The sequence below is a fragment of the Nycticebus coucang genome, chromosome 6 (assembly GCF_027406575.1).
Source record: "Nycticebus coucang isolate mNycCou1 chromosome 6, mNycCou1.pri, whole genome shotgun sequence".
NCBI lineage: Eukaryota > Metazoa > Chordata > Mammalia > Primates > Lorisidae > Nycticebus > Nycticebus coucang.
The window spans coordinates 33,111,511-33,125,911 of NC_069785.1; positions in this window are offsets into that span (position 1 = coordinate 33,111,511).

The following is a 14,401-nucleotide window of genomic DNA, read 5'->3' on the forward strand; positions in this document are numbered from 1 at the left end:
CTCCAAATACAGATATGGTTTTCAAAGCTTAAAAGGGTTTCAACATATTCCACTTAAGGCTAGCACATACAGTTATCTGATTACTTGAGGTAGTGAGGTTTTTTTTTTTTTTTGATTTCCTTTAAGGGGGAAAGGTATATTTATTTATTTAAAAAATTATTTTTATTTCAGGTTAATTTGAGGGTACAAAGAAATAGGTTACAATGTTTGCATTTGTTAGGTAGAGTCCCTCTTATAATTATGTCCCACCCCAAGAGATGTGCCATACACCCTAACATTGTGCCCATTAAATGGGAGCACACCCATCTCCCTCCCTCTTCTCCTCTCCCCCATCCTTTGTTCCCCCTCTCAACATCTCTAATTGATTTAAGTTTTTCTCTTATATGGGCGTGTATAGATCATCTTCTGGCTTCATATTAGTATTGAATACATTGGATACTTGCTTCTGCATTCTTGTGATATTTTACAAAGTAGAATGTGTTTCAACTCCATCCAGGTTAATACAAAAGATCTAAAGTTCCCATCTTTTTAAATGCCAAATAGTATTTGATGATATACATATAACACAGTTTGTTAATTCATTTTTGGGTTGGTGGGCATTTAGGTTGTTTCCACGTCTTGGCAATTGTAAATTGAGCTGCGAGGAGCAATCTAGTGAGAATGTCCTTAGGGTAAAATGATTTTTTTCTTCTGGGTCGATGCCTACTAATGGGATTGCAGGATCAAATGTGTGGTCTAATTTGAGTTCTCTGAGGATTCTCCATACTTTTTCCCAAAGAAGTTGTATTAGTTTGCAGTCCTGGGGAGAGGTATATTTAACATTTCATACTGAAGATCTAACAGTTATGGGGAGCCTTTTGCATCATCTAGCTGATTTTTTCTTTAGGAATCAATATTCTTTATTGTTTTTTAATAGTCTCAGTTTTGTATAGGACAAAAAAAGAAGTCAGTTAATCTATAATAAAGGTCAGTGATTAGAAGGGGAGAAGCTCTGGTCTCTGGTCTCTCCTAGTCATTTACAGAACAGTGACAATGAGGAAGAGAGAGAGTTAATTTCTAAGAAGTAGAAGCAACTACATGCTGGTTTCAAAACCTGAACAGTGAATGAATCTCTGCCAAGCTGAATTGTATGGCATGAGATGGTATCTATAAATATTCTCTAATTCTATCCAGTGTGTACTATGAAAAGTTACTGTCACCATGGTAAAATAATATGTGTTGTTTAAATAATTGTCCATCAGAGGAAATGAGGGAGGCCCGTACCAGGGAGATATAGAGATTTCAGGTCACACTTTTTGGAGAAAAAGACTTTGGCTTTCAATGTCACATCAACTTAACCAACTGGCAGCAAATTTGGCTAAGGAGTCCTTGAGCTATGCTATGTCCACAACACTTGCTTCTTACTCCTCTTTTCCCTCTTCATTTGGAGCTTTAAGAGGAGAGGTTCTAAAGAAGAGAGTTGGCAAATTTCAAAGAATAGGAGGGATGGGTCATTTTGGGTCACTTGTACTTTTCCAGAAATTTTAGGTATCTACTGAAATCTGTCAGACTATATTTCTTACTGTGGCTCCTAAAAAGAAATTGAGTCTGTAGTATTGAGAATATTAACTATGTTAGACCTGCTACAAATTTAGATTATAAGATGCCTAAGTGGTCTACTAAGAGCCAATGTACTCTTTGATCATTGATGCCAATTTTGTTATTCTATAAGCATAGAGTTCCTTCCATATGACAGATAACATTACGGGCAGAGAAAACAGATATTGATGTTATATATTGTGCCCTTTAGGAAATGGTGGTCTACTGGTAGAAAACATACTGACAGATAATTTTAATACAAAGGCGAGCAGGGAAGGAGGCCAGCTGTAGGTCTTGGGAGGGTGTGGCAGTGGAGAGAGGAAGTTTCCTGCTGGAGATGATACCAAACTAAATCTGAAAGGATGAATAATAATTTCCTTAGAAGACCAAGTGGGGGAAGTATGCTCCAGGCAAACCCAGAACAAGGCCTAGAGGTGGCTGTCCATAATTCAGCAGAGTTAAAAGAATAGGCCTACAAGGGATTTCAGAATGTTACTCAACCATTCTCAAATCTGACTTTAGAAAAAGTTTTCATATATTGAATTTTTTTCTCTTGACTCTGGTTTTTATTTTCTGCAGAAAGATATATGTTCACCTCCTCACTGCTTGGGGATAGCAGAATCATGGGGTAGTGACTGGCAAGCATGAGCGATGCTCCCTGTGTCCCTTTAGCACCATGCAGGACCTCAGTGACCCCTTATCCTCTAATAGGAAGTAGAGATGGCTTCTTGGGTAGGAGAGATTGACAACTGGAGCCACAGGGCACAGGGCAGGCAGTACCTGCATGATGGCTTCCCTTTCCTGGGGCATCTCCCTCTGGCAAGTGGCCCCTGACCAAATGGTGAGGACAGATCCTAATTGTTTCCAGGAGAATAGACTTATTCTTGCTCATGGCCACTGTCAAGAGTGAGGTGAGAGGACCTTTCAGAAGAGCCAGAGAAGGTCAATAGACATGACTATGGCTTATAAAAGGAAAGTTAAAACAATAGAAGATTCATGAATGAAAGGTTTTGTCACACTAAGAGTCAATATTTAGTTTGTTCTCATATTCCATCTCTTCTGAAAAAAGTGGAATCAGATCGTGATTGCTGTGACCTTATTGTTCCCAAGACATTCAGATAAGATAGCTAGCATGTGAGAAAGCACTCCCTGGTAGTGCAGAACCACATAGACGCTACGCAGGGATTTGGGAGACTCTGGAGGAGCGTCATAACAGGAAAAGGCCTGCCATGTTTCCAAGGGCCAGATGAATAAGATGCCTGGGTTAGGATCTGAGGCAGCCTTTTTTCACTAGGGTATCCCCATTTCTTTTTTTTCTTTTGGCTGGGGCTAGGTTTGAACCCACCACCTCCAGCATATGGGACCGGCGCCCTACTCCTTGAGCCACAGGTGCTGCCCGGGTATCCCCATTTCAATCAGTAAACATTTCTTAGCGTGAGCTATGGGCCACTTATCATAAATGAATGTGTATCTTTTTGCATTGCTTTTCCAGATTAGGAATAATGACTCTTGTCTGTGGACCTGTGACAGATCAAGGTGGTGTGTGACTCACAGGAGAAGCTCTGAGTCCTGCAGGAAGGAGGCCAGCCAGAAAGAGTGAGCAGGTGGAAAGAACCAACCTGGCCTGGGAGGGTGACTCCGGCTGCAGTGCATAGGCTGGCAAAGCTGTTGCAGAGTGCGGACTATGGCAAAAAATCTTCAGATCAAAGCTCTGGCTCTGGAAGTCAGGGGAATAGTGTGCTGGTGGGTGAGGGTTTTTCCTTTGTGGAAGCTCTGTGGGCATTAAAGAGAAAAGCCAGTGCCCACATAATCAGCACGGGTGTTTTTTAATTTTCTTAATCTCTCCCTATCTCCTAGCACAGTGGCTTTCATCATATGACCTCTGGAAAAATATAGGCTTGGGAGTAGAACGAGTTATTTGGGAGGCCCTGCAGTCAGGCAGGGCTGCCTTCCATCTGCTTCTCTCCATCTGCCAGGCTGGCTTGGTTTGATTCCCCAAGGACAGCTGGGCTCCCTCGGTGCAGCTGTAATCCCAGCTCACACCTGTAATCCCAGCACTCTGGGAGGCCAGGGCAGGTGGATTGCCTGAGTTCATGAGCCTGAGCACAAGTGAAACCCCATCTCTAAAAATAGTCCAGTGTTGTGGTGGGCGCCTGTAGTCCCAGCCACTCAGGAGGCTGAGGCAAGAGGATCACTTGAGCCCAAGAATTTGAGGTTGGCTTGGCATCCGTAGCACAGTGGTTATGGCACTGGCCACATACACCAAGGGTGGCAGGTTTGAACCCAACCTGGACCAGCTAAACAACAATGACAACAATAACAAAAAAATAGCTGGGTGTTGTGGTGGGTGCCTGTAGTCCCAGCTACATGGGAGGCTGAGGCAAGAGGATCTCTTAAGCCCAAGAGATTGAGGTTGCCATGAGTTGTGATGTCACAGCACTCTATCAAGGGTGAAAAAGTTAGACTCTGTCTCAAAAAAAAAAAAAAAAATCTCTCCCCATCTAGGCCCCCCATCCGGGTCTTCTTCCTTTCCTTCTAGCTGTAGGGGTTGGACAATTTTCTAAAAATTTGCAGGACCTGGTGTGTTTGCCTGTTGTCTCCCTTCCCTTTTAGGGATCTCTTCCTCACTTAAGAACTATGAATATTTTTTCTTCCAGCCCCTTTGTTTCCTGGCTTCAGGTTACAAGGGCACAAGGGGACCAGAGAACAGAGGTGGGCTGGAGGCTGGCTCAGCCCAAGTGGCATTTGGCCAAAGGATTTATGTTTCCTAGTTAGACTCTGTTTCTCCTTAGCCACTGCTCTTATTGATAAAAGGCAACTATAGCAGCCTTTCATCATATGACCTCTGGAAAAATATAGGCTTGGGAGTAGAACGAGTTATTTGGGAGGCCCTGGAGTCAGGCAGGGCTGCCTTCCATCTGCTTCTTTCCATCTGCCAGGCTGGATTGGTCTGATTCCCCAAGGACAGCTGGGCTCCCTCCGTGCAGTCTCCAAATCAGGCCTGAAGGTCTCGGCTTTCCTCCCTGGAAGATAATGGGGCAGTACTTGAGCTACTCAGCTCCACCGATCCTGCTCCTCCCCACAGCTGGGCCTGTAACAATCCCCACAGCTGGGCCGTAACAATATATCTCCAGGGTTGTGAGTCTTGCTTTGCAGATCCTTAGCCCGGGCTGAGTAAAGGAGGGTGTGAGTGTGGGACTGGGACTGAATGTGACATCCCACTGGAGGGGTAGAGGTAGCTGTGGTGACCCATCTGTGGTCCAGGGGAGAAGACTGGGAAGACTGGGCAAAGGGCTGAGTGACGTAGTTATAACTAAGGTGGAGTGAGTGTGACAGGAGCAGGCTGGGGAAGCTTTCTTAGTTTGTGGCATGAATCAGGTTTCTACTGGTGAGGGACACTTTTTTTAGGGACAATTTGAAGGGTGCATCAGTATTCTAGGTTGCTTCTCACCTATTAGCTGTCTGACTTGGGGCAGCTCATTGAAACTTTCTGAGAGTCAGTTATCTCTTTATGAAATGGGATTGTAAAAACACTTGCCTTAATTCACGGGGTTTCAGGGAGAAGCAAGTTAAAAAAAAAAGAAACGCTTTGTAATCCCTAAAGCACTTTACAAATGTAAGTTATAGTAATTTCTTAGGAACAATTAGATAAATATTAAAGATCCCTTGGGATGATACGGACTGTCTTATATTATGTCTAGAAGTAGGTGGGTTGTGGGCTTTTCCTTGAGTGATAGCTCCCTCCACCTCAGTCCCTTTAACAAATCTTAATTTTTTTTTCTTTTGAGACAGGGTCTCACTCTGTCATCCAGGCTGGAGTGCAGTGGTGTGTTGTAGCTCACTGCAGTCTTGATTGTCCTGCCTTGGCCTCCTAAGCAGCTGAGACTACAGGCATATGCCACTGAAAGGACTATCAGGCCGGGCGTGGTGGCTCACGCCTGTGATCCCAGCACTCTGGGAGGCCAAGGCAGGTGTATTGCCTGAGCTCATAGGTTGGAGACCAGCCTGAGCCAGAGCAAGACCTCTCTCTAAAAATAGTTGGGCATTATGGTGGGTGCCTGTAGTCCCAGCTACTCAGGAGGCTGAGGCAAGAGAATCACTTGAGCCCAAGAGTTTGAGGTTGCTGTGAGATGTGACGCAGGGCACTCTACTGAGGGCGACAAAGTGAGACTGTCAGACAGAGTCTGTCTCAAAAAAAAGAAAGAAAGGAAGAAAGAAAGGACAATCAGTCTTAATAGCAAAATAACAGAAAAATTACTAACTTAGGCTTGGCGCCTGTAGCTCAAGCGGCTAAGGCACCAGCCACATACACCAGAGCTGGTGGGTTCCAATCCAGCCCGGACCTGCCAAATGACAATGACGACTATAACCAAAAAATAGCTGGGCATTGTGGCGGGCGCTGTAGTCCCAGCTACTTGAGAGGCTGAGGCAAGAGGATTGCTTAAGCCCAAGAGTTTGAGGTTGCTGTGAGCAGTGTCATGACAGCACTCTACACAGGGCGACAGCTTGAGACTCGGTCTCAAAAAAAAAAAATTACTAACTTAACCTTTCTCAGTAATGGCTAAAATCTCTCTCACAGGCACCCTGTGGAGCTCTGTTTTCACAACGTCTAAAATGAGTTAAACAAACAGAAAGGAAATGTAAATCTTTCTCTTTTAAAATTGCTTTTGAAGCCAAGCCTGATGGCAGGCACCTGTAGTCCCAGCTACTTGGGAAGCTGGGGCAGGAGGATCACTTGAGCCCAAGACTTTGAGGTTGCTGTGAACTATGATGCCACGGAACTCAAGCCCAGCTGAGTTGGGCAGCATGAGAATGTCTCAAAAACAAAACAAAACAAAACAAAAAACTGCTTTTGAGAATTTGTTTTATAGCTTTGGAGTTTCTGGAGTTCTGAATCTGTTAATTTGGCTACAATCATAAATCTTCTTTACTTCCTTTAGAACTTCTAAATAAAAAGCCAGAGTACCAGATTCTCTGCCAATGCTGTCTCCATCTCTTTCACTGTGTTGGTCCTTTTCTCATCCAAGGAAAAATAAATAAACTTCTTTTTGTCCTAATCTTTGTCGGGAGAAATCTTTCTCAACATCTACATATACCAGCTCTCTACCCTACCTCACTAATTTTTTTAAAAATTGTCCCAGCCTTAACTTTTACAGATAAAGAAAGAACAGTTGGGAGGATTTGACAAGGTTTGACAGTTACCTAGTCAAAGATCTTGACTATATCCTTCAGCTTCTTGCCCTCAGAATTCTCTTCATAGAGCTGAGATCACGTCATGGCTCCAAAGCCACTGGGCACCCCCTAGGATTTGTGAAATGATTCCTTGTGGGAAACTTGTTCAAGGGAATCACCAGATCTTATGTGCTTTCATCAGTGCTCCCCATCCGAAGGCCTACATGGGGGCTTCGCACAATGTCTATACTCTATAATAGGAGAAGGAGAGAAGGGCTCAAGTTTTGCCATAATTTGGAGCATTTGAATGACTCATTCAGACATGACCTGTCTGGGATTCCAAGTCATTCTGGTCTCCTGGAGGAATAGGAGCCATCCTGACTTTATCTGCGTGTGGGTTGTAGTAGGTGCTCAGTGTTTGCAGAGTGACCCTGCCTGTTCCACGCTGTCTGTGAGCCTCAGTGCACGCTCCGTCCCCTGCACTCAGCCTACTGGGAGGACAGATGATGCTGAAGTTCGCCTTTTCTTCTTGCACTTGTGCCTCTTAGTACTTTCTTTTCTCTATTCTCCCCCTTTCTCTCTTCCTGTCTTTCTCCCCCCCCCACAAGATACCTTGTAATGTAAATTTTATAATTTTGTGAGATTAATTTTAAAAAGGAAAAAATGAGATGCAAATCAGACAGAATCAATCTCATTTGATTTTTTTCTTATTCCCTGGGGCTCATTTGACTCTTGGGTAGGAAACAGGCAGATCCTCTTGGCCTCAGGTAGGTGCAAGTCAGATCTACATCATGATTCATCTGAGTTTTGGCCATGAAGAAACCCGGGGATTGAAAAAAGATCCCCTGGGGCAACATGCCTCCTTATTTAGTAACTTGGCTGATTAACTTCAAGCCAAGGCCAGAACTGTTGGTGCTATTGAAAGTGATCCAATTACAAAGCATCTTGCTTCAGGGCAGAGATTTGCCAATTGGATCTGGTCTCTTTTGGCAGAAATCTGTATTGAGGAAGATAGATGATATCTGATGTGGCATAAAGGCTCCAACCTAGGTTTCCAAAACCCTGTGTTCATTCACATTTATGCTGCTTTCTACACAACTGTCATTGTGCATTGGTGTATTTCATTATGTAAAATGGGAATTTTATCTTTATGTATAAACCAGGCACTTATGGATTGTGCACTCTATTCTGGATACAGTGCTAGTCACAGGGTATGTTAAGATACATGAACCAGGCCTGTAATCCTGTAAATATATGAAATATTTCTTTCATATGTTTATTATCACAATTTAAGTAAGTGGATAAGGCAGACAAGGGATGAGTTTTGCAAGTTTCCCTCCCATTCTTTCAAAAGTATTGCAAGTACTCAAACCATCATCGGTTTAAGAATTTCTTTTGATCTTGTAAAGTTAACATGTAAGAGTTAACCTCTGCTTATATCTCAGTGTGAATAGTTAAATATAGAGACCAGTGAATAATTGGTATGACCTGGGTAGAAATACACTGTGTGTGTGTGTGGGGCAGATTAGGTATGAGAGACATCAGACATAAAGAGACCATCAAAATTCTGAAACTGAATATCTGAGGAGATGGGGAAAAGAATTCCTGAGCTCATGGATTTCAGGGAATTACAGTGGAGTCACATCACCTCCCCGAAGCCACAGACTTTATATATAAATACTGTAGCAAGTACCATGCCTGCATCAGGATATCTTTTATAACAGAGATTTATTCAACTCATGTTTTTGTTTTCTTTTGAGACAGAATCTCAATCTGTTGCCCAGACTAGAGTGCCATGGCATCGTCATAGCTCACAGCAACCTCCAACTCCTGGGTTTGAGCAGTCCTCTTGCTTCAGGCTCCCAAGTAGCTGGGACTACAGGTACCCACCACACCACCAAACTAGTTTTTCTATTTTTTAGTAGAGATGGGGTCTGGCTCTGGTCAGGGCGGTCTCGAACTCCTGAGCTCCCACAATTGACCTGCCTTGGCTTCCTAAAATTCCCGGATCACAGGTGTGAGCCACCTGGCCCAGCCCAACTCATGTTTATTAAAAGAGCTCTGACTGGGTGAGTGTAGGAGTCTTCAGGCCACAACTGGGCTGAAGGATTGCTAAAAAAGAAGTGTCTTCAATTTAGTTAATTGAAAAGAAAGAGCAAGATCCAGGAAGCATTTGTTGGAACTATTCCTGCACTCTAACTCATTGCCTGGAGTCAGGCTGCTCTGAAGATGATGCATCTGACATCAGTTGAGGAAAGCAATTTATTTATTTATTAGAAAGTTTTATAGAGAGGTGGCCAACATGTAAAGAATATTTTGTAAATATTTTGTAAAATTTCATAATGAATATTGTAAATAAAGGTACATTTAGCTACAATTTCCCATTTTCCTCTATGTATGGTGACTTTATAGGTAACTTTTGGGACACCACCCTCTATAGACTGTCTGTTTGCATCTGGACCACAAAGAAGTCCTTTCTTCCACACCTTAGATGTCACTGTGGAAAGACTGCAGGAAGGCATTCAAGGTAACAGTTACTAAGAAGAAGGTCACCCTGCTCCTTAGCACAGACAGGGAAAGTGGGGTGGGGTCAGCGGGCCTCACTGAGGAAGGCTGTTATGTGGGAGGCCTTGTTTGACACATCATGGGAATCTCCCTTGCCAGTTTTAGGTCATTTATGAAGAAATGGAAGGGAACTAACTCCACTGTGTTACAGGAGCATTTTATGTGTGTTATGCTATTTTGGTCTCAAAAAACTCTATAATGTTAATTTATCACTCTGAATCATAACTGCCTACGAGTGTCTTGCCTTTTAATTGGCACACTGGAGGGCACACATTGTCCTATTCACTTTTGTACCTCCAGTGCTCAGAGGAGGGCCAGGCACATTGTTAAACTTGGAATGTGTATGCTGAGTGAATAAATAGTTGAACATTGTTAAAGTCCTTTGAAAATAAATGAAGGCTTATATGCACTGTTAAGATGTGAGGATGTTAACATGCAGTGGAAAAGTAACTTTCTATAGATTTTCATCATACTTCTAGACCAGTTGTTTTTAGTGATTGTGAGGTTTTTAAATTTCTAGAGATACTTTTGCAACTATGATTGGGGTGGAGTTAAACACTGGCATTTAATGGGTGGGTGGCAAGTGTGCTCAGGGTATAGCAGTATGTGGGAATGTTTTGCCAAATGAACAACTAGTGAATATTCTACACGACTTAAGATTGTCCTCTTGGAATTGATGTAGGCAAGAAAAGAGCTTAGAATTATCTGACCTCTAACCTCTTTCTTTCTGACAGTCTCACTCTGTTGCCTAGGCTAGAGTGCTGCCGTGTCAGCTTAGCTCATAGCAACCTCAAACTCCTGGGCTCAACTGATCTTCCTGCCTCAGCCTTCCGGGTAGCTGGGACTATAGGTGTGCCACAACACCTGACTAATTTTTCTATTTTTAATAGAAATGGGGTCTCGCTCTTGCTCAGGCTTGTCTTGAACTTCCGAGCTCAAGTGATCCTCCTGCCTCAGCCTCCCAAGAGTGCTAGGATTACAGGTGGGAGCCGCTGTGCCTGGCCTGCATTTTCTTTTCTTTTTAGAGATGGGGTCTGGATATGTAGCCGAGGCTGCTCTCAAAAGTCCTAGGCTCAAGTGATCCTTCCACCTCAGCCTCCCAGGGAGCTAGGACAACAGGCATGAACTCCTTCTGGCTTATTTTGCATGGTTTTGAAACACAGAAAATTTGCTGGGATTGTAACTACCAGGTAAATTGAGTAAAACTGTACTTTTTTCTAGGTCTTTGCAAGCTCTTTTATAGACTAGGTGTGGCTAGCAAGCTAAGGTCACAAAACAGGGTTTCATTTCCTTCCTTTTCACCAAATCCTGGAACTGTCCTAACAAGCAATTTGGAACATTTTCATAATGAGGAGAATATAGAGCCTGGCTGGTTTAGCCCGTAGTTTGAACAGAAGTAGATAAATATGAACAAACCTTTGACCTTGGACTTCAATTATTTTCTGTCCTTGGGTCTTTTATTTTTCTGACAGCATTGTTTCAGGTAGAATTCTTTAAGTTAAAGTTTGAGATAAAGTTGTATGTGAAATGTGTACAGATGGTGGGAAGTAAGATGACTGATGTTAGGGGTTCACAGATAGACATTTAAAAGTATTTATTGTTATGTGTTTATTCAGTATCAATAAATAACCAATACATCAAATCTGTGGTTTTATGTGTACTACTGCTTTTATGAAACTGTGAGAAAAGTTGATAAAAAGAAAATATTTATTGATAGCATATAGGTGTCAGGGAGCTGTGACGTAGCATGCCTGATATTCAGGAAACCCTGAAGTAATCAGTAAGCTGACCTGGGTTTATACTCTGATTGTCTGGATTTTGCAGTTCTATTATTGAAATTTCTCAACTCCATTATTCTACTGTTTCCCAAAGGGTTTTCCCTTTGCTGCTTTTCAGAGAAATCTTTGGCTTCTTACATCATCAAGGCATGTTTTTCCTCCCAAACTAGAATATTTTCCTTCATGGAACATCATCCTTTATTCCATGCATTTTGATTTCCTACTTAATTGACAGCTTTTCCTTAAGAGAGAGAGAAGCTTGGTTCTTGGTCCAAAGTGCTTGTCTTTTAAAAAAAGACATATGTAAGTTTGACTCATGGCTCTGCTATTCACTATCCATGTGACCTTAGACAAGTTGCTCTTCTTCTCTTTTCCACTAGAAAAACATTACAACCCTTTATGACTCACAGACGGAAGCCTAATGGTGTGTCATTCTAGATCAGAGGCAAGCCTGCATAAGCCTAGAAAAGTATACAGAGTGTTATCTAATGGACAGCATTGTTGTGAGGCTTAATCCCAATTGCCTTATGTGAAATAGGTACACCAAAGAGGTGGCGTCTTCCTTGTCTATTTCAGATACTCATTGCAAAACCATATAGCATACAAATTTTAAATAGTGTTAAAATATATTAGTCTGTAAAGCACTCATGAAAGCTTCCCTTTAGGTTTAATGAGTTTCAGGGCTCTCATTTTCCTATTAGATCAGAGGTAGGTGACGTAGAAACAGTTAAGGATGGGAACTATATGTTAATGTTCGCAAACTCACTGACAGCCCCTAATGTATTAACCTCCAGCCCAGACAGTCTCAGAGGTGTAAGATCATCCTATAGTCTTCTGTGCTGACCTTTTTCTCTTGCACAATTGAATAAGAGAAAAGAGAGAGAGATTTGCATGTTGACTGAAATATAATTTTTTTTTCGAGGCAGAGTCTCACTCTGTTGCCCAGGCTAGAATGCCATGGCATCACAGCAACCTCAGATTCCCAGGTCCAAGCGATCCTCCTGAGTATTTGGGACTACAGGCACCCTCCACAATGCCAAACATTTTCTATTTTTAGTAGAGATGGAATCTCGCTGTTGCTCAGGCTGGTCTCAAAGTTCTGAGATCACGTGATCCTCTTACTTCGGCCTCCCACAGCACTAAGATTACAGGTGCGAGCCACCTGGCCTGGCCTGTTAAATGTTTTCCTTGATAGTCTTAAGGTAACAGCAGCAGCAACAACAATAAACACACACACACACGCACACACTCACATATATAGAGAAGAAAAATTTTGTTTCAGGTAATCAGGCTATTTCTTCTGGACTTAGGCATAATATTTTAAGAAAATCAGATTCACATAGTGAAAAATTTCAGAAATGTGGTTTATATTTTCTGTAGACATTCCTGTACACACACACATGCACACACACATGCAGATACACACACTCAAGGCTTAATCAAGGCTTTGGAAAACTATAAGAGTCTGAGCTAAAAGGAATTTGTGAGCTCTTTTTATTACATGTCCTTCATTTCATAGCTGAGGACCAGAAAGGTGGTCTCACGGAAAATTAGTGATATGTGTAGAACTGGGAATTAAACCTGTCACTCCCTGATATAAGGACTCCATTAGTACTATGTGGCAGTTTAAAACAATGAGATGGGTCTATGTGTAACTTGTGGAGCTCCCCAGGAGAATGCGCAGAGTCAGGGTGGTAGGAGGGAGGGACTAGAGCTGGATGCTTCAAAGGAAGGTTATATGACAAGGTAAGTTCCTCAGGTGAGTACTTAGGAGTGAGGAGAGACGGAGAGAATGCGAAGTACTGAGGGTCTGGGGTATGTGAGGGAGGGACTAGTAAATCAGGAGAGGTGAGATTTAGATAGCCCTGCTCTCCATCACTTCATTTCCTCCTCTGGGACAGAAAACGTAACTCAGACATGGACTGTCTTTCTAGTCATCTCCTGGCTAAGACTGTCTTCTTCTAGGCCAAGAAGTTTGTAAATCTTCCCGGTGGACTGTCCAGCCTCCTCAGGTCCATCAGTGGGTGTTATGAGGGTTACGGAGTGTTCCTTGCATTGGAGGTAAGACCTCCCCACCTTAACAGAGTTGATTCCCTACACTTAGCAGAATTAGTCACGGTTGTCCATTTCCTCCTTTTTGCTTGATGAGACTGAGCTGGGATTGGGGCTTCTTGTGACAGAAATAGGAATGAAAATCTTTGTGAGATCAGTCCTGGTGTCCTCAAGGCAGAACTCATGATGAGACTGTGTGTCGGTCTCTGGGACACCCATCTCTGGCTCTGCCTTACCATACAAGTTTTCATTCTTAGGCTCTTCTGTAAGCTCCTCCTCTTTTCCCTGCTTTCTTGATGTTGGAGATCCCCATGGGGATTATTAGTCCTCTCCTCTATCTATACACACTCCCTTGGTGATTTACCCAGTGTCAGGCTTTAAGTGCTATCAATTCTCCAACTACTCCCAGATTTATACCCCCAGCCCAGCTCTCTCTGTAGAAGACAGAGTACACCAAAGACTAGTACACCAACTATTTATTTGACATATTCACTTGGATGTCAAATAGATGCTTCCAACGTATCCTCCACTTGTTCCCTAAAGCTGTTCTTCTGTCAGCATTCTCCACCTCAGTTGAAGGTAATGCCATCTTTTCCATTCTGAGGACAGCAATTTTGGAGTTGTTCATGATCTCTTTCTCTTTTGCCCCACTTTAAAGTCAGTAGCTTCCACATCTGGCCACTTCTCATGGCCTCCCCTGCTGCTACCAAGTCTGCGAGATCATTTCTTCCCACTGGGATTGCTATCAAAGTTTTGCACCAGGACTCCACACACAGAAGCCTAAGTAATCTTTTCAAAACGTAACTCAGATTGTCTAACTGCTCAGAATCTTCTAGAGCTTCTTCCTTTCACTCTGAGTAAAAGCCCTATTAAAGTCCAAATGCCCTTAAGTGATCAGGACCCCCACACCCTGGCCTTCCGGAACAACCCCCCTGCTAGTCTCCCTCTGACTCTTCTGTAGGGTCTGCCCTTTTTGCTGTTCCTGAAAGACCCCAGGCATTTTCTTGCTTTGAGACATTCCCCCCAAGACACGTGTATGGCCAACTCCCATACCTCCTTCATGTCCTTGCTAATGTAACCTTATCAAGGAGGTTCACCTTGACTACCCTATTTGAAAATGTTACTCACTGCTCCCCCCATTCTCCTCCCTGTTACATTTTTTTCCATAGAGCTTATCACCTCAACAGCCTGTGCAATTTATACGTCTATTATATTTACCATGTGTCAGCCTTTACTGGACTGTGACCTCCATAAAA